The sequence below is a fragment of the Triturus cristatus genome, chromosome 5_2 (genome assembly GCF_964204655.1).
Source record: "Triturus cristatus chromosome 5_2, aTriCri1.1, whole genome shotgun sequence".
Lineage (NCBI taxonomy): Eukaryota > Metazoa > Chordata > Amphibia > Caudata > Salamandridae > Triturus > Triturus cristatus.
This window is the reverse complement of record NC_140588.1, coordinates 347,200,367-347,222,772: the sequence shown is the minus strand read 5'-3', so window position 1 is coordinate 347,222,772 and position 22,406 is coordinate 347,200,367.

The following is a 22,406-nucleotide window of genomic DNA, read 5'->3' as shown; positions in this document are numbered from 1 at the left end:
TTAAAGGAGAAGGAGTCCCTTGAAGACCCTTCCCTTTTGCGAAAGAGTTATCACCAGTTTAAACTGGTGGTAAAGTATGACCTTTTTGCGAACGGAATTTGGTCTTAAAACAGTAATATACACCATACTGATTCGATATTTGGAACGGACGCACTAAACTTTCCCCTTCCAAATACCGGATCGTAAATACAAAATGTGATTCAGTAACAAGTTACCGAATCGCATTTTGCATTGTGTGCATTTGAAAAAGCATTTTTCCAGTCGCAAAAGTGTGACAGGAAAAATGTTTTGTAACCATAGTTCTGGGCAAGTGAATTTTCAAATGAAAATCTTTACTTTCGTGCCACATTAAGGCATGAGAGAAAAAGATCGACATAATCACCATTTTCAACAGTTTCAAAGTCTCGAGGAAAAAGCACGTTCATTACAGCAGCGACCGCTGCAGGTAAGAGCGGTGGGGTCAGGTGAGGGGGGATTTCGAGAGATGACCCTGAAGAAAAAATAATTATTTATTTGATTTTCCCTCTGCATCTTCCCTCAAAATCCCCCCTCACCCGGCCCCGCCGCCCCACCGCTTGTTTCCTGCACGGACCGCGGCTGGTTCATTACTGTACCAATTAGGATGCATGAGGAAACATTACCTAGAACCAGACATGAAGCTTATTCTTTACACTAAATAATATACTATGCCTTTTTACTGATAACAGAGAAGCAGAAGAGTGAGTTCCTTCTCAGGTGAGAAACAGGGGTGTAGCCTCCATTTGTGTAGAGGGTGAGCTCAGAGTCCTGGTGGGCCCAATGGACACTGAATATTGCTATATTTGACAGTTAAAGGTAAGGCCTAGAGGTCTATTTTCTTCCTCGGTCTAGGGCCCGTGACCCACTGGCTATGCCACTAGTCAGGTATAATTCAATCCACCATTACCCCTCAAGGTTGTCTAACAAGTCCCAGTCCATAAATGAGGTGAGGTTTTTTTCTCCAAAATTATGAAAAATGTCAGGAAAATCACACAAATGCATTTTGTCTTCATACCTTGTCCTCAAAAGTCACTTAAGACACTTGCAAGGGGATTAATTCATAGAGAAAATGACTCTCACAACACATTTTCTGCTAAAACTTGTCTCCTGTACGACATTTTCTACTTGAACCAACTCTCTGAAGCCAAAAAATGTGCAAAATGGTGCACTGTCATAAATTCTGTCATTTCATTTAATTTAATTTTGTATTATGGTATTACACAAACTATGTGAGTATAACATAGAATTTCACACTGGCCTAACCCTGAGCCAGGTAACTACTAAAACTAAGAAGAAGGCTATTTTGCCCTCAACACCTAATGGATAATCTTTCTTCTCTTTCTATTCAGTGGCCATGTGCCCTTTATCCATTAGATAGTTCCTGCCATGGACATAGCTGTCAAAACAAAGCACCAACCAACCGAGAACCGCAGCAGAACACTAACGTTCCCGCACAAGTGCCTAAGAAGAGGCCACCAGAAGGGAAGGCAGGAAAGAGGACTGTAATGAGGGAGAGAAAGAGTTGGAGTAATGAAGATTTCCAATGAGCGGTCTGCACAATGGCTCTCCTCCTCAATGTATCCATATTTGTTCTGGAAAGATCTTTCTAGCCCTAGTCCACACTGTGTCCAAGCTGAGCATATGCGTTCTGGGTTGTGTGTTTTGTGTGGCTTTTAAAATCGTGTGTGCATGGGAATGAGATTTCTGCACACTGTAATGTTGCTAACCTTAAGGAACTATCTCTCATGGTCTTTATAGTCTGGCTTGAAAGTGCAACTGTCGTCAGACAATTATGTGAGGAACACAAGAGAGGGGCTTTGGTTCCGCCCACATGTTGGGCACCAGGAGTACATGTTTTGATTGGTTAGAAGTGGTGTGCTTCCACAAAAAAGTATTTGCCTTCCATGCAGCTGTGATCATTTATCCAGCTGCTTGCCCTTGAACTTTTAGGGGCACACTCATGACATTGTAAAGCCATTAAAGAGTCTTGGATAACTAAAAATGTATGGTATTTTTCTCTGGCAACAGCACAGATGGAAGCTGGGCAGCCATTAACCTACACGGATGTTTTAGTCTGGCCTTAAAGTTCAATTGTCACCTGACCTTTTAACCTTAACCAATATTATTCCACAATGTTTTGCTTCCACACAAATGCATGTCCATTTCTATGTTATTTACGTGTAAAATGAATCCCATTGCCATACAACATTCCTTTAAAGACAGACCTATTGGCATTGCCCATGCTTGTTAGTTTTTCTTTGGTTATTATGGCAATTTATGCCATTTTGCCCTATTTATATGTAAACAATCAGGACACGCCGGCCTTGCTGTGCAGTAATATCTAAGCACTGGTGATTGGCATCGGACCAAGACACTATCTAAGCTACAATTAAATAAACTTTGGGGTGCTGACCAAGTAGGCAATTTTAACAGTGGTTTCATAAGAAGAATCAGTTCATGGTATGAATGAGCCTATGTATGGCGATACACAGACGTAAGTAGTTCTATGTGTTTATGTCTACATATACATTTTTTGCTTCTTTTTTATCCTATAAGCCTTCAAAAGTCTTTCGTGCTCTGCTTCTTTGTTGAGTAACAAAAACAGTGTTGAAAAGATTTGGAGAGAGAAAAAAACAACACTTGTCAAGCTAACCGCCTGAGTAACACGCCTGAAAAACCTCCAGCGAGAAATGCGACGTGTGGGTGTTTCGTGCCAAGGCAGACTTTGTGAAGGTTAATTTGCAGGGAGTTGCTACTGGTATTATCACGCACAGCCTTTGTTGGCGCTGCTGCGATGTTTTTGAAAATAACCCAAACAGGTTATGTAGTAACTGTGATATTATCTCGGTGAAATCCACCTGAGGGGATTCCGTCATTGTCAGAAATGTTTTACTCCGTCTGCACGAATGTGGCCTCGGGGAGGTCTTTACAAGCAAACACGCGGATTACTAGAGGACCCAACCATGTGGGTTGGGAGGGGGGACTCCTTTCTCTGTCAGCTGCGAGCCTTTCTGCGTAAAAGCCTCTTATAATTAATCACCAGGTGCCCTTTTACAGTGCACAACGGCCACGTCGTATTTGTTGAGAGATGGATGCTTGTTTCATGATGGACTGTTCCAGTCTGTTTGATGTTATTTTGCAGCTGGCCGAGCTAGGGGCGCACCATTAGTATATAAATATATATATTAAATATAAAATTGCGATTACTGGTGGTATTTTTACGAATGTTTTTCTCGGAGCACTCACGTGGCGCAGCACAATTTTTCTTTTTAAGCCATTATGTTCGTATTTTTAAATTGTAAGAACAAAAACATCCAATTTCCTTAGAACTCGTGGTTAAGCTATGAAGAACAGTTTATAAACGCTTGTCTCATTAAACTCACTTTGCGCATCGTACATTTGCGCATATCCCTCGGGCCCATAGCATTTACCCCAGCCGTGATCGCAATACGTAATGCCTAGAAAGTCATGCACAGTTCCTCTCCCAGTGGCATAACTCAAAATTATGCCCTCCCGCCTGCAGAATGTTTAGAGGGCACCCTTAGACTCCCATATCTCATAGATTCATTGGTCTTGGGCTGAATTGGGGACCCCTGAAGAGTTTGGGGGCCCCTGGAGGGTTGAGGCACTCAGGCACCCCTATGCCACAGGGAAAGCAGGGGCTTGTGTTATGCCTCTGTACTCTCGCCTTATGATGTGTTCTCAGACATCATTCATGTACAGATGTTTCTTGTACCCTTCCATCATCTATGCCAGATTCCTACTTCACTAGACTTGGGATCTCCTACATTTTTGTTTGATATCTCTCTTGGTTATGACCAATCCCTGACCCAGAAAAGCTTTCCTATAGCGGTTAATATTCAGGGCACAGCGCAATTTTGAGCTGCGTTTGTGGGAGTTTATAATGTATGGTAAATCGCTTCAATGTTTTTGCATTGTGTTGAGCCACGCGAGCACTAGCACAAATCCTTAGTAATCCCTACTTTTCTCTGATTGGAAGTCAATTTACCAGCAACAGGGCCATGCCCCTTCACCTTTTGGACATAAAGAGTGTCTGTCAGGCTGAGCAAAGGTCAGCCTGACAGTCACTCTTTATTTTCAGGTCAGGCAGCCAAGAGCAGTGCTTAATTTGAGCTGGTGGTTCCCCTGCTCGGCTCCAGCACTTAATTGTCAACACGGGCGGTTGTGACATTCTGCCACAAAGTAGCAATGTCTGACTAATTTACAGATAACACAACGACAGTTTAATTATTAATTCAATATACATAAAAAATTACTATTACCTGCAGCCCAAACCATTCTTGTAGTTTTGGGGGCCTGGATTAGTCTGAATTGTCACACTTGGAGTGTGATGGTTAGTAGTTGTGTTCTTACGATCATTGGCAGTACGGCAGGGGCAATGTGTGGTGCCAACTGCAGCGACCTCCTGACAGGAGACCTGGTACTTATGTTTTTTTTACACATTAAGGGCCCAATTACAATGGCGCATGGACTTTATCCGCCCGCCACCATAACGGTAAACGGGACCAACCGCCAGAGGTGCGGCGGTCCCGCAAGGCCCATTAGGATGCGACCGCCACCCTGGTGGTCGCATCCCGCATATTTCACATTGCAGCGGGCGGTGCTGTAAGCAGCACCAGCCGCAATACAAAATATGCATGTTGTGCATTCGCATGCACAACGTGACAGGCACCGCGCGGTGCCTGCCACCATGTGCATGCCAATGAAGGGGGGCACCATAGGTACCCCCCAAGTGCACCCCCCACAGCCCCAACACCCTTGGGGCCCGCAACGGGCCCCCAAAGACCGCATGCCTTTCCATGGCGGCATCGCTGCCATGGAAAGGCCCAAATCTGCACACATCATAATATGGCTGGCGGTGCCTGCTAGGCACCGCCACCATATTATGGCCCAGGACCGCACGGCAGACAATTGCAATGATTGCCTGCCTGCGGGAAAGCGGCGGACGGTCTTTCCATCCGCCGCTGTGCCCCCCGCCATTGTAAAAGGGCGGGGGTAAATGGCGGGCATGGAAAGATGTCGGGTAGATCACCGCCGCCTGTCGGGCGGTGGGGATCCGCCCAACATCATAATGGCCCCCTAAGTACTGGCCAGGAGCTAGACATGCAGTGAATGTGCAGGCTCCTGGCTGCCTGATCTAAACTTTGCTGGGCTGAGGATGTCACAGTTCCTGTGGGAGTTGTATCATCCAACCCAGCTCTGGAGCATGCTAATGACTACGCCACACATGGAGATCTGTAATACATGTCTTTATTCTTTGGCAAGCAACTGTTAACTGAACACACTGCGTCATAGACTGCACCATTCGGCATGTGCTGTGTAAGCTCTTTGCTCCTGGAGAACATCCAGAGACTCTCTTAACGTGTGGTCTAACACCTAATGGAGACTCAATGTACAATTGACAAACAGTCAATTCAAGGTTTTGTCCATTCATCATTAATATAAAGTAAACATATATTTATGTAGGGGTTGATGTTTCCGCCAGCTTGTATCCTAATCCTCTTGTTCTGTTGAAGACCCGGTTCCATGATGAGTACCAAATGGATCAAAACCTCAATAGCAACATAAATATATGCTTACTTTGCATTAATTACGAATGAACAAAACTTTGAATTGACGGTTTGACTCAATTGCACATTGAGTCTGCATTATTCACAAACAAGCTTTACTTGCTTTTCATGTGGCTTTTGATTAAAACTTCTTTTGCACCTCCATGAGCACTGCACGATAGCACTAATATATCTCACATTTTGGAACATCCACCTTATAAGAATGTATATATTTCATGTTATATGTTTCATTTGCAGAAATAGATTCTTCAATTTTGCAATAAGTAGTGTGAATTTGTTCTTTCATTTATTGAATATAGAGAGGACCCTGCCTAAGGCTCTCTATGATTAAGTACTTATTTGCAATACATCTTGAGACAGAATCTTTGTCTTATATATATTTGAAACCCAGATTTTGAGGGTTACTGGGTTAACCCACTGTGATAATATCAGTTCCATTTATGAACAGAATAGAATGATTAACAACTAGTGGCTTGCAGAGCTGTATCTTCCAATGTGTTGGTTACCCTCTTCTCCTGTGTGGATTATAACGCCCTAATTAGTGGTGTGTTAGAAAACTCTCAGTGAGTTGAATCAGAAAAATCCAGACTTTCCGGAAGTTGAGTCTTCCAGCAGTATGCAAGTCTGCTGCACCAGAGTGGACTTAGGAACTTGGAAGCCGCATCTTTCACCAGGTTTAGCACCTCAGGTGAATGTTTATAGCTGGTGGTATTAGAAAAGCTTGGTAAATAGGTGCTCCAGTTCATAATTTTGCTTGCTAGTGGAAAACCCTATCTTCACAGAATGCCCTGATGAGCACTCATTTCCTGGGAATGTCATTCCCATTTGATCTTTCCCTACTTTACCAGTGCTCCCCATCCACCTCCTAATCTATCACTTCTAACCAGCCCACCTTTCTTACTCTTGTGATCTTTCGTCAAGCTAAACCCCTCACCTTGCAGATCCACCTTGCATATCTACCCACCCTTTCTCTCCTCCCACCTTTACCTTACCATTGTCTCTCTCTCTCTCTCTCTCTCTCTCTCTCATTCACTCACTCACTCCCACACCCTCTTCATCACCCCGTCTCAAACTTCCTTCCCTGTTCTCCTCCCTTTATTATCACCCCACCACTCATTTATCACCTCTTTCAGCTAGTGGCACTAGCAGATACACACACAACCATCTGTCTAAACCTTCTACCTTTTTAGTCAGGAATGAACACAGGAAATTAGTCCAACAAACTAGGGTATGGTGTACCCAACCCAGAACAGAAGGCATCAAATAACACACTCAACAGCTATAACAGAAGAGGAAATACAGTTGGCTCAGCCATTGGCTACTTTTGTTCATGATATCTTGGCAAATGAGAGCCACGCCATGCCAACCAGCAATCTTTAGGATACCACGCTCAGCACTCAGGAAGATTCCTTCACATCCAAGCCCAGAGTGGGGCCAAGACTGTCTTCAGCCATACATGTTTTCAGCAAAGCATCCTCCTCACTACATCTTGTTGAAATAAAGCACCTCTTCTGTTACACCACAGCTGGTGTAACAAAAACTTACTGCTAAGGCACCTGAAATCTTTGATGAACTCATCTGTCTACACTGCAAACTCGTTCTCTGAAATAGAGTGACCAATAGAGGAGGTATATTGGTGGTTATCAATTCTGAGGTTTTGAACTGCTGTGAATTTTTTACTCTAGTGATAATCATTTTCGCTATGAGATGCTTCATGAACAGAAACGTGTATGAGATCTCATCTGTTAACTAATGAAAGCCTTGGCACAGCTCCCCCTTCCTTGACAAATTTTTAGACTTTGTCTTTTCAACACAATAGTGTGCTACTCGCCAAAAAAGCGCTTCAACACCCCATCAGGGGTAGCAAGCGCTATATAAATGCAAACCTCTTTCCCTCCGCTATCCTTCTCAATCCAAATAACTGACTAATATCCTCCACTCAAATTACTTTCATATTTCACTATACTAATTTTCAACACTAATCCTTTATGGGTTCCGGAGTAGCGTGCTACTCGCCAAAAATGCGTTTGTTACCCCATCAGGGGTAACAAGCGCTATATAAATGCAAACCTTTTTCCCTCTTTTAGCCCTCCCCTACCCTTCTCAATCCAAATAACTGACTAACGTATCCACCACACAAATTACTTTCATATTTCACTATACTAATTCAACACTAATCCTTTATGGGTTCAGGAGTAGCGTGCTACTCGCCAAGAACACCCCATCAGGGTAAACAAGCGCAATATAAATGCAAACCTTTTTCGCTCTTCTATCCCTCCGCTATCCTTCTCAATCCAAATAACTGACTAATATCCACCACTCAAATTACTTTCATATTTCAGTATCCAAATTCACCACTAATCCTTTATGGGTTCCGGAGTAGGGTTCTACTCGCCAAAAAAGAGCTTCAACACCCCATCAGGGGTAACAAGAGCTTTATAAATACAAACCTTTTTTTCCTCTTCTATCCTTCCGCTATCCTTCTGAATCCAAATAACTGACTAACCTATTCACCACTCAAATTACTTTCATATTTCACCATACTAATTCAACACTAATTCTTTATGGGTTCCAGAGTAGCGTGCTACTCAACAAAAAAGCGCTTTGACGCATCGTCAGGGGTAGTAAGCGCTATATAAATGCAATTACAATACACTACAATACAATACAATACAATTATGATCCTGTTACCCTAATGGGGGGTTCTGGGCACAGGGATTGGTTGGCTGACAAACTGTTCCCCTGGGTTTTGCCAAACTCATTTTCAAACCCACCAGACCAACAACCAGGCAAGATATTTAAAATCATTTGAGAAGTGAGTAGAGTGAAAGCACTCAGGAATGTGCCACAATCCTCTTCATAATTCTGAAAAGAGGTGTTAATCTTCTTCGAGTTAAAGATCAATAAAGTAGTAGAATGTGTAGTGGAAATTCAGGAAAATCTGTATTGGATCATATCCCACCACAAAAGCCACTTGCCACCTGATCAGGCATCGCATAGTAAAATCTCTCCCAGGTTCATAAAACAGCAGGGACAAACCAAAGGCTCAAGTTTTTTTGTCTGAATCCTGTTCAGCAAAAGTGATTAAGGACCACATTCATACCTTATCCACGGACAGTATAGTGCTAAAAAAACAATGTTTTCACTAGGAATGAATGCATTCACCAGGAATGAGTCTGTGGGCCAGGTAAGGAACAGATACGGCAGGTTATGTGCTTCGGAGGATGATTTATTTGAGAGGCAAGGTAAAGTCACAAAGAAAGATTGAAACAAAAGGAAAATTAACAAATATGGTAGCCACTTCCGTCAGTGGTTCTTCATGGGTGGGTGTTTCTGCTCTAGATCTTCGAGCCGTTGAGTATCGCCGTAGAGGAACCTGGGAGGGAGATGAAAACAACAAAACAAAAAGAAAAGAACACCTCCGTCAGTACGTCTGTCTGATGTGAAAGGAGAACTGGGAGGGGTAGTGAGGGGGGAATAAAAGCGAGTGCACCGCAATCCGTCACCCATGATTGATAGTGTAGAAGGAGCAAATATGTTGACAGCACTCAATAGCACTAGCGGGGCGTTTGCATGCCTCCCTCCTCACCGATGGTAGGTCTCCCGCCCTCGGCACCTCTAGAGAATACAGCCCGGATACGAGCACGTACCTGGTGTAGCCACGCTCCTCCGGGAGCGTGGCTGGCTTTGTCGCAGTGCCGATTCGGGTCAGTAGAGTGATCCGTCTCTCTCGTGTCCCTCTCATCTGCTTCTCATCCTGAAACTCTGGCGTCCGGTATTGTAGCAGGCGGAGGACTCGTCAGCTGTTTCGGCTTCTCCCTCATCCGGTCGACTTCCTCTTCAAGGTTTTCCACTGGCCCCGTTATGATGCTGGAGGTCGGTCGGATTCCTCCAATGAAACTCCAACTTCATGGTTGGTGGGCGGGGCTAGAGTCCCAAATGCCCAGATTTTTAAAGGCCCGCAACACCTCCGAAGCAGAAGTCGACTGAAAAGAGAGGAGGGGGGAAAGGTAACGTGGGAATGTATCGGGATCCTCGTCCCCCGACTGGTCAACAGCTGGCACTTCGTCACACATCTCCACCCCAGAATGTTCCTGATCGGGGAACATGGGAACCCGGGAGAGAAAGTCCGCGTTACTGTTTTCCCGACCCCTACGGTGGCGCACCGCAAATGAAAAGGGCTACAAGGAGAGGAACCACAGGAGGATCAGAGGGTTGTGCCCCTTGTTGCGGCTCATCCAGAGGAACGGGGCATGGTCCGTGAACAGAAGGAAATGGGAGCCCTCCAGGTAATAACAGAGTTTGTCCACGGCTCACTTAATCGCCAAACACTCCTTCTCTATTATGGAATACCGCTGATAAACAATACTGAATGGTCCACCCCTTCTGGGGAGGTATGGGAGAGGACAGCCCCAATTTCCATATTGGAGGTGTCTGTTTGAAGGAGGAAGGGTTTCGTAAAGTCCAGGGACCTGAGTATAGGGGCAGTGGTAATGGCGTCTTTTAGGTCTTGGAATGCTCGTAGAGCCAGAGGAGAAGGGTGGGTGAGGTCTTTGGTTTTCACCTGCTGTTTGAGGAGGTCAGTTAAGGGACCAGCTATCTCTGAAAAGCGGGGACTGACTCTCCAATAGTAGCCTAAAAGACCAAGAAAGGCCCGGACTTTCTGGATGGAATGGGGATTGGAAAAGGGGTCTTGAATATTGCACTGATTTTCTCCGATTGTGGCTCACTGACCCCGTTTCCCAAGACATACCACAGATACTTGACCCTTTGAAAGCCCACGTGGGACTTTTTCGCGTTCACATGTAGGCCAGCCTTTTGAAGGGCCTGTAGAACCGCCTGACAGTGCCGTAAATGTTCTTCCCAACTAGGGCTGTAAATTACGATATCGTCAAGATGCCCCGTGGAGACCGAAGGGAAGTACTGTAAACTCGAAGTGACCCGTGGGGGTCAAGAAAGCAGTTTTCTCCCGGTCTCAGGGGTTGAGGGGCACCTGCCAGTAACCGTTAGTAAGGTCCAAGGTTGTTATATATTCTGCATCCCCGAGCCGTTCAATGAGTTCGTCGACTCTTGGCAATGGGTGTGCATAGAACTTGGAAATGGCGTTGACCGCCCTAAAATCTATGCAAAAATGCACGGAGCCATCAGGTTTTGGCACAAGCACAATGGGGGATGACCACTTGCTTTGAGAGGGTTGCATCACCCCCATTTCCAACATGTTTGCTATCTCTGTTTTGACGGCCTCCCGTCTGGCAGCTGGTATGCGATAGGGTCTTTGCCTGATGGATTTACATGGTGGAGTGGATATGGAATGTTCTATCAAAGTTGTTTTTCCTGGGTAATCAGAGAAAAGGGAGGAGAAAGGTAGAAGGATATCCCGTAGGCTTTTTTGTGGGAGTTCGACAGACTCTCATTTACATCTAATTGTTCTAGGTTACTCTCGTGTTCCTTCGGGGAGTGGGCAATATGTACATTCTGAGGGATCGGACCAAGCCACTTCTTGAGAAGATTTATGTGGCACGTTTGTGTTTTCTTGGGGGACAATTGTACCACATAGGAGGTGAGGCCTATTTTCTTTATAATACGAAAGGGCCCCTTCCATTCAGAGCGTACATTAGATAAACTAGAAGGCAGCTGTACAAGGACCCAGTCGTTTACCTTCAGATGTCTCCACCTCTTCCCTTTGTCATAGAAGAGTTGTTGTTTTATTTGAGCCTTTTCAAGGTTGGCGTCCGAGAAATCGCGTAGCTTGTGTAAGCGAGTGCATAATGCAGAGGTGTAATCGAGAAAAGAATGGGTTTCTTCCTGTTTCTCCTACTCCCAGGCTTCCCTGGTGATCTCCAACAGATCACGCGGACGCCTCCCAAAAAGAAGCTCAAAAGGTGAACAACCCAAGCTGCTTTAGGGTTGGCTACGGACTACAAAGAGAGCTAACAGGAGGAGCATGTCCCAGTCTTTACCCTCCAAAATTAGCATTTTCTTCAGGGATAGCTTTAGGGTGGCATTGTATCTCTCACAAAGTCCATCGGTTTGGCGGTGGTACACCGAGGTCTTTATGTGTGAGATATCGAGAGATTTACATACTTGGGACATTAACCGTGAGACGAAGGGGGTCCCTTGGTCGGTAAGTATCTCTTTGGGAAAGCTGACACGTGAGAATAGTTCAACAAGGCGTTCGCTTATGTTAGTGGTCGTGGGTGCTCTCAGGGGAAAAGCCTCGGGATAGCGGGTGGCATAGTCTACAATGACTAGTGCATATAGATTGCCCTTTTTTGTACGCTTGAGGGGGCCTATCAGGTCCATCCCGACACGTTCGAAGGGGTTCTCTACAATAGGGAGGAGCTGAAGGGGAACAGGAGGAGGTTGGCAGGGATTTTTCCGTTGGCAGACCTCGCATTGTTGGCAATATTTGGAGACCTGGGAATATACTCCAGGCCAATACAAATTCCGGAGAATCATCTGTGTTGTCTTTTCTGTACCCCTATGTCCGGCTAGCAGGTGGGTGTGTGCAAAAAATAACAACTGGTCTCGAAAGGCCCGGGGGACCAGTAACTGGGGGGATGCCTTGTCATTTTCTGTTCTGTAGAGGAGACCATTTGTAATATGAAATATATGATAGACTATGGTTTGTCTGGTAGGAGCGTGTTTGGCTCGTGCCCAGGTGTGTTGCAGGGTGGGGTCATGCTCCTGAGATTACCGGAAGCTATGATCAGAGAGCCAAGGAGCTTGCGTGAAGAGAATAACCTGCTCTTGGGGTGTTGGGTTGGAGTCTTGCAGTTTTTTTCTAAGTAAATGTATAAATAGCGGGTTGTCTAGCCCTAATATCAAGTCCTCTGGGAGATAAGGTAGTACCCCGAGTCTAGCCTGGAGGGTTTTTCCACCTGGAACAAGGATGGAGAAGTTTATAACAGGATAATGACGAACATCCCCATGAACACACCTTATGGGCACATGTTCGATGGTACTTGGAAGAAAAGAGGACACCAGGGATTCCCTGACAACCGACTGTCGGCACCCCGAGTCAAGTAATACTTTTACTGGCTTTCTGTTCACCTACACACTCACATAAATACATGGTCCCATCTCCTCTGTATACAGGATGGTGCGTGGGATACAGCTAACGTCCATGGGTTCCTCGGTCGGTTTTTTAAGAGGGCAGAACCGGGCGATATGTCCCCACTCCCCACAGTCGAAGCACTGTGTGCCCTTTGATGTTGGGGTCTCGGTCCGGAAACGGGGACGAGGTGCTTCCAGTACAGGTCTTGGGGCCCGCCTCTCGTTCTTTGGGAGGGTGTCGAGAGGCGTTGCTTGTCACTGTCCAAGGGTAAGGAATGAGGCTGTGCTCGGGCGAACGTGTTGGCCATATCCACTGCTTGGGTGGCCGTTAGATGGGAATGTTGTTTCAGCCATCATTGTGTGGGATATGGGAGGGACTCTAAGAATTGTTCCAAGTAAATCAGTTCCATGATTTCCTCTTTACTCCGATCCTGGGGTTTGAGCCATTTGTCGGCAGCTGCCTTGAGCTTAAAATACAGAGTTTTAGGATTATCTCCAGGCATTCCCTTCTCTTTTCAGAAACATATATGATAGGCCTCTGGATCTACACCTAGGTGATCCAGAATGATGTTTTTTATTTCAGCATATGGGGTGTTCCCCGTAGGGTTGGCCACTTGGTAGACGAACTGCGCCTCTCCACTTAGTAAGGAGGCCAGGAAAAAAGGCCATTTGTCGAAAGGCCACCCACAAGCCCGTGTAGCTCGCTCAAAGTTGGTCAGGAAGACATCGGGGTCCTCTCCTGGGAGGAATTTCTGTAAGGCGACATGGGGGTTGTTGGGTTGTCCCCCGGCGCGGTTTTGGATCTGGGTAGTGAGTTGAAATTGATTGATGGCAATTTTATGACTACATTCGACCTGCTGATTCATCGAGTCTTTAAAGAGTTCACGGTCGGCTTGGGCTGCCGTCATCTGTTTCTCGACGGCCCATTCTAGTTTTCTTTTTTTTTTTAAGTCATCATTGCCCAGGTAAACAGAAGTCTGCTCCCAGATCACTTCCCGATAGGCGCCTCTAGTAATCTTTTAGAGAACTGGAATGGTACACTCTACACCTTGCATCCTTATTCAACCATTGGTGCCTATTCCACCCTGATGTCCGTCGGCAACCACCAGAGTATTTTGCAATATGGTATAAAGGCCTAATCATTGGACTCATTCATTAGTGACTGTACCCAATCTTCATAGGGGAGCCAAAAAGCATTCTGCTTACATAATGTGATCTGTCCAGCGTATTAGTATACTTTATTGAGGCCAACCGTTCTATTTTGCTAGGGGGAGTGGCCTTAACCTATTTTTTGCAGATTTCCCTACGAGCAAGTAGTATTAAGTAGAAAATCACATTTTCCTCAATGACACAAAATGTTAGATTTTGGTGACTGGCAGTACATCTGTAAACTTAATTAGCTTCTTCATCTATGAGATATGTCCCCCTCTCACAATGGTGGGATTTTTCACTAAAACGCACAATAAGTTGTTTAATTCCAGTTAATTTCCCATCATCACTGACTATTACTGTTCATGTTCAGAAAAATCTTTTAATCAAAATCTTAGTTCTGAGGAGACCCATCAATATATAATGGTCAAAATATGCTAACACATAATGAAGAAAAACAACGCATACAAGCCATATACATTAATTACAAAGGGCAAGAAAGAGGCAAGCAAGACCCATGTTTTCTTTTGCTGTAGTGAAAGGCTCGTCCATACAAGTGCCACAGCGGAGATTCTTGTATCTAAATCATTGAGCGTAATCATTAAAATTGCCCCCGGCATTGGTCCTATGGACATTTGTTAATCATCAAGGAAATATAATGAGGAGCAATCATTTACATCAAACACCATGAACAGTGAAGTCCAATTGGGGCTTCCCAGGAATTGATCAAGAGAGCTGGTGTGAGTTAAAGGGTTTTATTAACAAATTAATTCAATTTGATGTATTCATTTAGTAAACATTAAATTCAGTCATCATTGTTACAGATTCAAATAATCCATTAGTCCATGTTTCAAAGCAAGATAAAATACCACATTAGTAAGAATTACAAATAAAATAGAGAAAAAGCAGCAAGTGTGTTCCATAAAGGAAAATCCCTAATCTAAATGAATTGGGTTTTTGAGCATAGAGGGAAAATTCTTCATGAGGCAAGGTAAGATGTCAGTTTCAAGAAAACACAAATGAAGGGTTGTGATGAGAGAATAAGAATGCATTTGCATGAAGCTTTAGCACTCAAACAATCAAAATTAGCAAAAGCTGGAAAGAACTTCCAGTTCAAAGTCAGCAGGCATCCCTAAGGTCTGCTTACTAAGATATGTAGAAAGTTCTCTGCACCTAGTCTCTGGGCGAGAATCAGAAGCTCTCAGAATGAAAATGGGCTTTTTGGGAAGGGCTAAAAGGGTTCCCTCTTGACTAATCTAAAGAACACACACTAATATAATTCTGCAAACATCGTTGACAAAAAAACGTACTTTCCCCATTCCCATCAACCAATCATTTTTCAATAAACTTTGAGAGCAGGTTCCTCCTTGGTATCTAACGTCTTCACAATGCACTATGGAAGTTTATCTTTGGTTCGTTATATTTGATCAAATCTTGGGGTTCAGACAGTTCTTCCCACGAGTCGCGTTTCCTGCTATCCCCTCTCCTCCTGGTGAGAATCTCACTATCAGTTGTCTAATACATAACAAATGCCTATTCACTAGCCAACATAAGGCTTCTGGAAAACGACAGAATCTGCAGTTGAAAGAGAAAAAAAATCTAGTGCGAAACAACAGTTTAATGTGAAAACAGGCCTCTTAACTCTAACGTGTAAAGTTGACATTTAATATAGCATCAATAGTCAGGCTAACTTAAGTCAATGCAATATGTTGATCCTTTTGTATTTGCTTATAATATTTAAATATGAATACCTACTACAAATCTTCGCATTATTTATGCATGTGTTATTCAGCATTATACTAGCACTTTTGAAATGCGTTTAATTTGTAAAATGAAGAAAATCTGCTTGATCAAGCCATCACGTTTTATCACAAATTAATCTTTAAAGTGCACCCTCTCCTGTGTAATCTACATGACTCCTTAAGCTTTGCATCTCCTTCAATTCCAGGTAAACCTTACTCTTCCTTGCTTCCATTTCTATATCTTCTCTCCTTTGCCTTTTTCTTTCTTAATTTTTTCTCACTAAATAAAAATCTAAATCCCTTATATAAAGCATATCAGCATATTAAACAAATGCCAATAATCAATATAGGCTTTAATATAACCCCTAAAAATCGACCATCAGTACTTCCAAGTCAGCTACTTATAGCAGAAGCTCTTTTACCTAAAGTTTCTAACACACTAGTTGTTTCTAAGTTTTCTAGTTCAGGTTGTATGTTTCTATCATCTTACTCTTGTCTGGCATGTATGAACAAACAATCAACAGAGGAGTGTATTACAGTAATAGCAAAAGGGAAGAGCAAACTTGCAGATAATCCCAGTAAGTTATCACTGTTTGAAAAAAAACACTCGGTTTTTAAAAAAAAGCCCTCACTCACCAACCTGGTTGGCATGTATGAACAGCAACATTGTGCCTTCAACATCTTGCAGAGGCTGCCTTTTTCTACCAACAATATATCCAACAATAATACATCTTGCGAAACCATTGATCTAATAACTACTGATTCTGTATTTCCTGCTAGCAAAGTACCAGATTTACTAGTGGCTAATTTGTCCACTACTGTAGAAAACTTTCTAATTTTCTCTTCATTTACTCTTACTGGGGCAATTACTGAACCAAAAACATCTCCAATTAATTGTGTCTCATCATCTACACTCCGTCTATGCCTATGAGATGGATTCAGTGTTAAAGCTTCTATGATATTCATATGATACATTTTAGGAAACAATAAAGCTAAATAACAAACACTTTCCTAATCAGCAGACAATTCGAAAAATGCACCTTGCCGACAAATAAAGTACACTCTGTGGATAACTGGTTCTTCCCCAGTTAATATGTGAACAGGCCCTTCAAGAACTTCAAATGTATGTTCACAGCTACTTATCCCCACGTGTCTAGTTCTGATTTCGTTTCTTCTCTTATAAAATCATAATTTCCCTTTCTGCGGTCTATCTAATTTAAATCTGGTATATACCATTTCTTTATACTTATCTTCCTCTTTTCTACACATTCTTTAAAACATCTTCCTGTTTTGTTGCCTTATGAAACACGTGAGTTCTCCTGTCCTCTAAAGCTTGGATACATTTATTTTCTAATGGTTTCATTGAGCATGTCAAATTTCGTTCATATACCTTAACCGTGTCTATATTTGTAGGAGATCTAAAGAAAAACCAAGTAGTTTTCATCTCCTTAGCCTGTGGGTGAGGATTCATTCTTTTGTGAAGAGGAACTTCAGAGAGAATAAAATCATTATTTGAAAAATAATATTAAAAATGACTCTGTCTATAAAATAAACTGGGAAATATACTACATGTAACTGCATATGAAAGTGGAACATGATGATAGGTAACATCCTCAGTTGCTGAAGCGGGTAACCATGCACACACATAATAATCCTTAGCATTCAAAGCTTGTGTGTACTCTTGAACTAATCTGGAATACACATTTAGGTGCCGATTCCGATCCGGGTCGGAAAGCACTCTGACCGAGCCGGATCCGGAGTGTTTTCCGACCGAGCCGGAGTCCTGCAGTCTGACCGAGCGAGTACGATGCGGCCGCATGCTGCTGGACTCGGTTCGGTCAGAACCCCATAGAAGTCAATGGGAGCCGGTCGTACGACGCATACATGGTCTCCCATTGACAGAATGGGTACGTCTCGCGCAAGGGCGCCCCCTACAGTGGATACGCGCCGGTGCCTTCAGCATCATACATGCCTGTGTTGGGGTGACCGTTGGGTCTCCCCCTGTGTCCGAGTCGTAGGGCTGCGGGTGACAGAGGGTCCGACACGGACCCCCAAAGGCAACCACCCGGACGATTTGCGAGCCGGACACTCTGGCTCGCACAGGCTGTCCGACGCGTGCATCGTACTGGCTCGGTCGTGAATCGCATCCATTGCACACCACGGTTAGCTTACGATCGAGACGTACGGAGCAGTTCGGACCCGGAAATGACTTGGTCGGTGAATTTCATGTAGCTTGCATCGTACTTGCTCGCTCGTACAGCTGTACGAGTTGGGCGGAAAACACGCGTACGGCTGGTAGTTTTTCCGGCCGGATCGCGTTCGGTGCCCTTCGGACCCGGATCGGAATCGGCCCCTTAATGTGAACCCCCCTCCCAAAGCATCTATAAATGAAGCCTTTAATTTTCTCTCATCTACTGTGTGTGCAGGTGATGTAGGTGCAGGTGTGGATCTAAGTAGTCCTGTCTCAGCGATTATACACATAGCAACTAAAACGACTATGAATACTAACATAGTTATAAGGGTAATCACTATTCTACATCTAGCCTTGGTAAGGAAAGACATGTTTGCTACAGTCAGACCTTCAGTAGAATATAGAAGCAGGCAGACTCAATACTCTGTGTTTGTTTCTACTAGTGCAAACTGAGCAAAACTTGTTGTATTCAGTGGTTATTTCATTCAGCTTATATTCAGTAGTCTTCGCGAGGCATCCCTAGCCTTCCTTCTAAAAATGTTAACCCTGTGCTGCTACTGCTGGCTGAGCCCTAAGAAGTTCCTTTTTGTACTTTTTATTTGTTTTATTTTCTTAAGCAATGAATAATAAGTTAATTTATCAGTTGTCACAGTCTTACTCAATAGTTCAGTTCAAACACAGTTCATTGCTCGAAGGATGAATTAGTGTTGGATTAAATCAGATATTAAATGAGCCAAACTTAATTATGAATTTGTTTCAAGAGTTTGAATCGTGCTGTGTTAATGTGTCATATAATGGAGGTTCAAGTAGTTCTGCTCTCAATTCTTTCAGATCATAGGCTGTCAGAATAGGCACACGTTTTGAATAATAAGTCCATTCAGGTGGTTAATACCTGCGGCAAGGCACTCTTGCTCTCTTAGTTCTCCTAGGTGTCCACTGATCTTCTTCGTATGACGTATACCACTAGATTCGATGTCTTCGACAATGGTTTGTGGTATGCGTTCAACTGACACTAGATTTTAATTGTCTCTTACTCTTTGACCATTCTTCCTTTGTTCGAAGTCTCTCATTCCTCACACTTGTTCCTTCATCAGGGTATTTTTATTGTAGCAGTGGTGATTCTGCAGCATTCTCTCTTTCAGGTTTCAGATCTTCATCTTCAGGTGATACTCCCATACCACTTTGTGAGATTTCAGGAACTTGGATAGGTGAGGAAATTTGATGGAGTCACCCCCTTGGGTCCTTCAGGACTTATGGACACAGGAGTCGTGGACTTGGCTCAAATGTCACCACCTCATCAAGTAGGCACCTCACCCTCTGGGTGTGTGAGGCATGAATCCAATTGGGTATCCCACCACATTTCACTACAGTGTTGGAAATCAGAATCACCTGATAAGGCCAAGTAGGCCTTATCGGGTGATTGGTCAGGTGGCCTTATCAGGTGATTGTTATGTTGGTAGGCCAATCAAGTAGGATTTTCGAATGTGCTTTTTAATTAGGACCCAATCACCGGGGCTAAGATCCTGACTTGGGATGGCAATAGCAGCTCCAACCTGGTGGTAGAGAGAACGTACCACATCAGCCAACCCCTTGCAGTAGTCAAGAATGTGCTTTTGCAGGCACGCAGGTAGTCGCAAGGCACATTCAATAAGCATTTCATGTGGACACAACCCTGTTCTTCTGTCAGGAGTGCTTCATAGATTTATCAACACTAAGGGCAAGGCATCTGGCCATTTCAGAGAAAGTAGATGCGCATACTTTGTCCTAATAGATTTCAGAGTCCCATTAAATTGCACAACCATTCTTGAAGCTTCTGGTCTGTAACTACAATGCAATCTCTTTTCCACTTGTTTTGCCACAGGCACCATGCTAAGGATTATTATTAATCAATAGTAGTTAATACAATATGTTACTCCATTTGTATTTGCTTATAATGTGCAAATATAATTAGCTATAATTACCTAGTACAAATGTTCCCATTATTTATGCATGTTATTCAGCATTAAATCAGTACTTTTCAGTTAAATGCATTTAATTTGCAAAATGAGGGAATGCTGCTCTATCACCAGCAATAAGAATCACTATGCTACTTCCCAAAGATTGGATGGCTACTCTTTTGAATAGCAAGTGGACTGATGTTTAACCTTGTTCAGGAGCATATTTAATTATCAATGCTACGTATTCAGTTGACCGGAGATTATGTATTTTGCTTCGCACACACGCACTAATTTGTACATGATGGCCGGAAACTCTTTAGAGATTTATACTACGCTATTTTGATTGATGATCACAAACTGTACTGTATCTCTCTGCAATTGCTTTTTTGCAAGTTCATTTAAAAAAATGAAAGTATGCAAATAAAAATATTATATTTAACTGCATTGACAGCTTTTTTAGAGTAATATCTAGGAAGACATGCAGAATTTGCCATCCCACTACATTTTCAACCACGCCCTTAGATCAGGTTGGTAAATGTTGGTTTTTCAATTCAAATTCACAAAACGCCGGGGTGGGTCAATTAAACTATGGGTGAATGTTTTTGTAACGGCTTGGAATCGAGCCTGGAAGAACTACCCACTCATAGACCTTCAAGAAAGCTTAGAAGACATATATATTAAAGGAACATTTTGAAACCCAAGGGACAATTGGTCATTGGAATGTCTAGAATCTGAGATTCACCTTAGTCTCTTCAGCACTGAAAACAAGCAAAAGGACGACACGTAACACTCACCCCCCAAAAAAATGCGTGTCATTTGATCTCAAACAAAATAACATAAAACCAAACCATTTAAATAAACAGATTCAAAAAAGAAATGTCTATTTTTTTTTGTGGTGAGTTATTTCTTCTTTTCCATACATGGTTCCCGTCTTTTATACATTATAGTATTTTTGTGCCTTATTTATCTTTTCCTTCTTCCTGTGGAGCTTGTCTGCTATTTTGAATTTTTTCACCTCTCTCAATCCTTTGCAAAATCAATGAACAGTCATACCTGCATGGCTGGTGAGGTATGCCCCATATTTATTAACTGTAAAAATAAAGCATGAACCCACTAGATTCGCGTTAAAGAACTATTTTATCAATGTAAGAGCAGACAAATCATCGCAACCGCCATCTGTCAAAGCACAAATAGAAACCACTCATCACCTGAGCAGAAAGGGACTAGCCAACAGTCCATCCTTCACAACATGCTGTGTGTCCTGGCCTTCCACAAATTAAATCTGCCTGAGGGTTAGCCCTGTACCACTTGAGGAAAGCATGTACAAATGTACTCCATCTTTTCACGCGCTGCACTTTAAAGGGATTGAGCTCCTCTGCATACAACTGTGTTACCATGTTATCATTAATTTCATTCATTAGTTTTAATGGACATCGTAATGGACATCACTCCTTTGATGTAAGATATCTGTTCTGTATTATATTTGACTCTTTCATGATTTGATTTTAAAAATAAATGAAGAACTTTTGATGGTGATGAGATAGCATGTTATAACCTTCTTTTGCAGGAATCCAAATTCTATTTAACAGAACTTCTGTTGGATTGGGAGTAACTGTTGTTGTACTCCTAAAGTTCTATGTGGTAATCTTACTGCCTACTGAGTTCTTCATGCTGGCTTTTAATGGTCAAATTGATTGTGAACATTCTCTACCACATCTGCAGGGCAGTTACTATTCTATGTTTATAGTGAAAACATAACTGATGATAGCTTAGTATGTGGTAAGCCTCCAGGTGCTTAGTGTTTAGTTGCAAAGATTTCTATATTTTTGCATTGAAAGGTAGTTGAGCATTGTGTCTATGATTCTTGCGCTCAGTAATAGCTTTGCCTGATTCTTTTAAGTTAGATATATGAGCGAGAGCGACCCCTTGTATCTTCCAAGGGAATGGGGTACTAATATCACAACAAAAGATGCAATCCCTCTGCTGGGACACAATGGTACAGTACTAGTATCACATAACACCACAATCAATCCAATTACACTCAAATAATCATGATATGTTAATCACATTTATTATGCAAAAAAATGTTTTCTAAAAAATTTACATACATGTAGTTCATAAAAACAGATCATACATTTGCATGAATATTTAAAAACACAGAATTTCACACCATATACTACTTGACAGATATTAGTTCAAATACATATAACAACCTGTTATGAGCCCGCATAACAGAAAACAACGAGAGACAGTATGCTTTGTCATTTGTTACACATCCTATTGGGTAATGAGTCAATGTCCGTAGTTTGTGATATATTGCACAATTATATCTACTCCTGAAACCACGGTTCTCCCAAGATTGTGTAGTTGAGAAGCGTCGACGCGTTTCGATGGTAAATCTTGTTAATCCATCTTTATCAAGACAGGTTTATAGGCTTTAAGTCCTCGTTATTAAATCCGGGACTTCTCTATATTGAAAAACGATGTTGAATTTATATTGTCGTTAATGATCCTGATATGTATTATACGTCGAGGAGACAGAGATCCGAGCTATCTGTCCTCATGTGCATCTCACTTGTCTGTTTCACGGACGGATATCCTAATATATATTAAAAATGGCGTGACGGGGATTCATAATAACTCTCCCTCAATGGACGTCACCTGTTCCCAAAAAACGTGCGCAGATAATAGCGCCACGTAACAACTCGAAACGATATAGAGA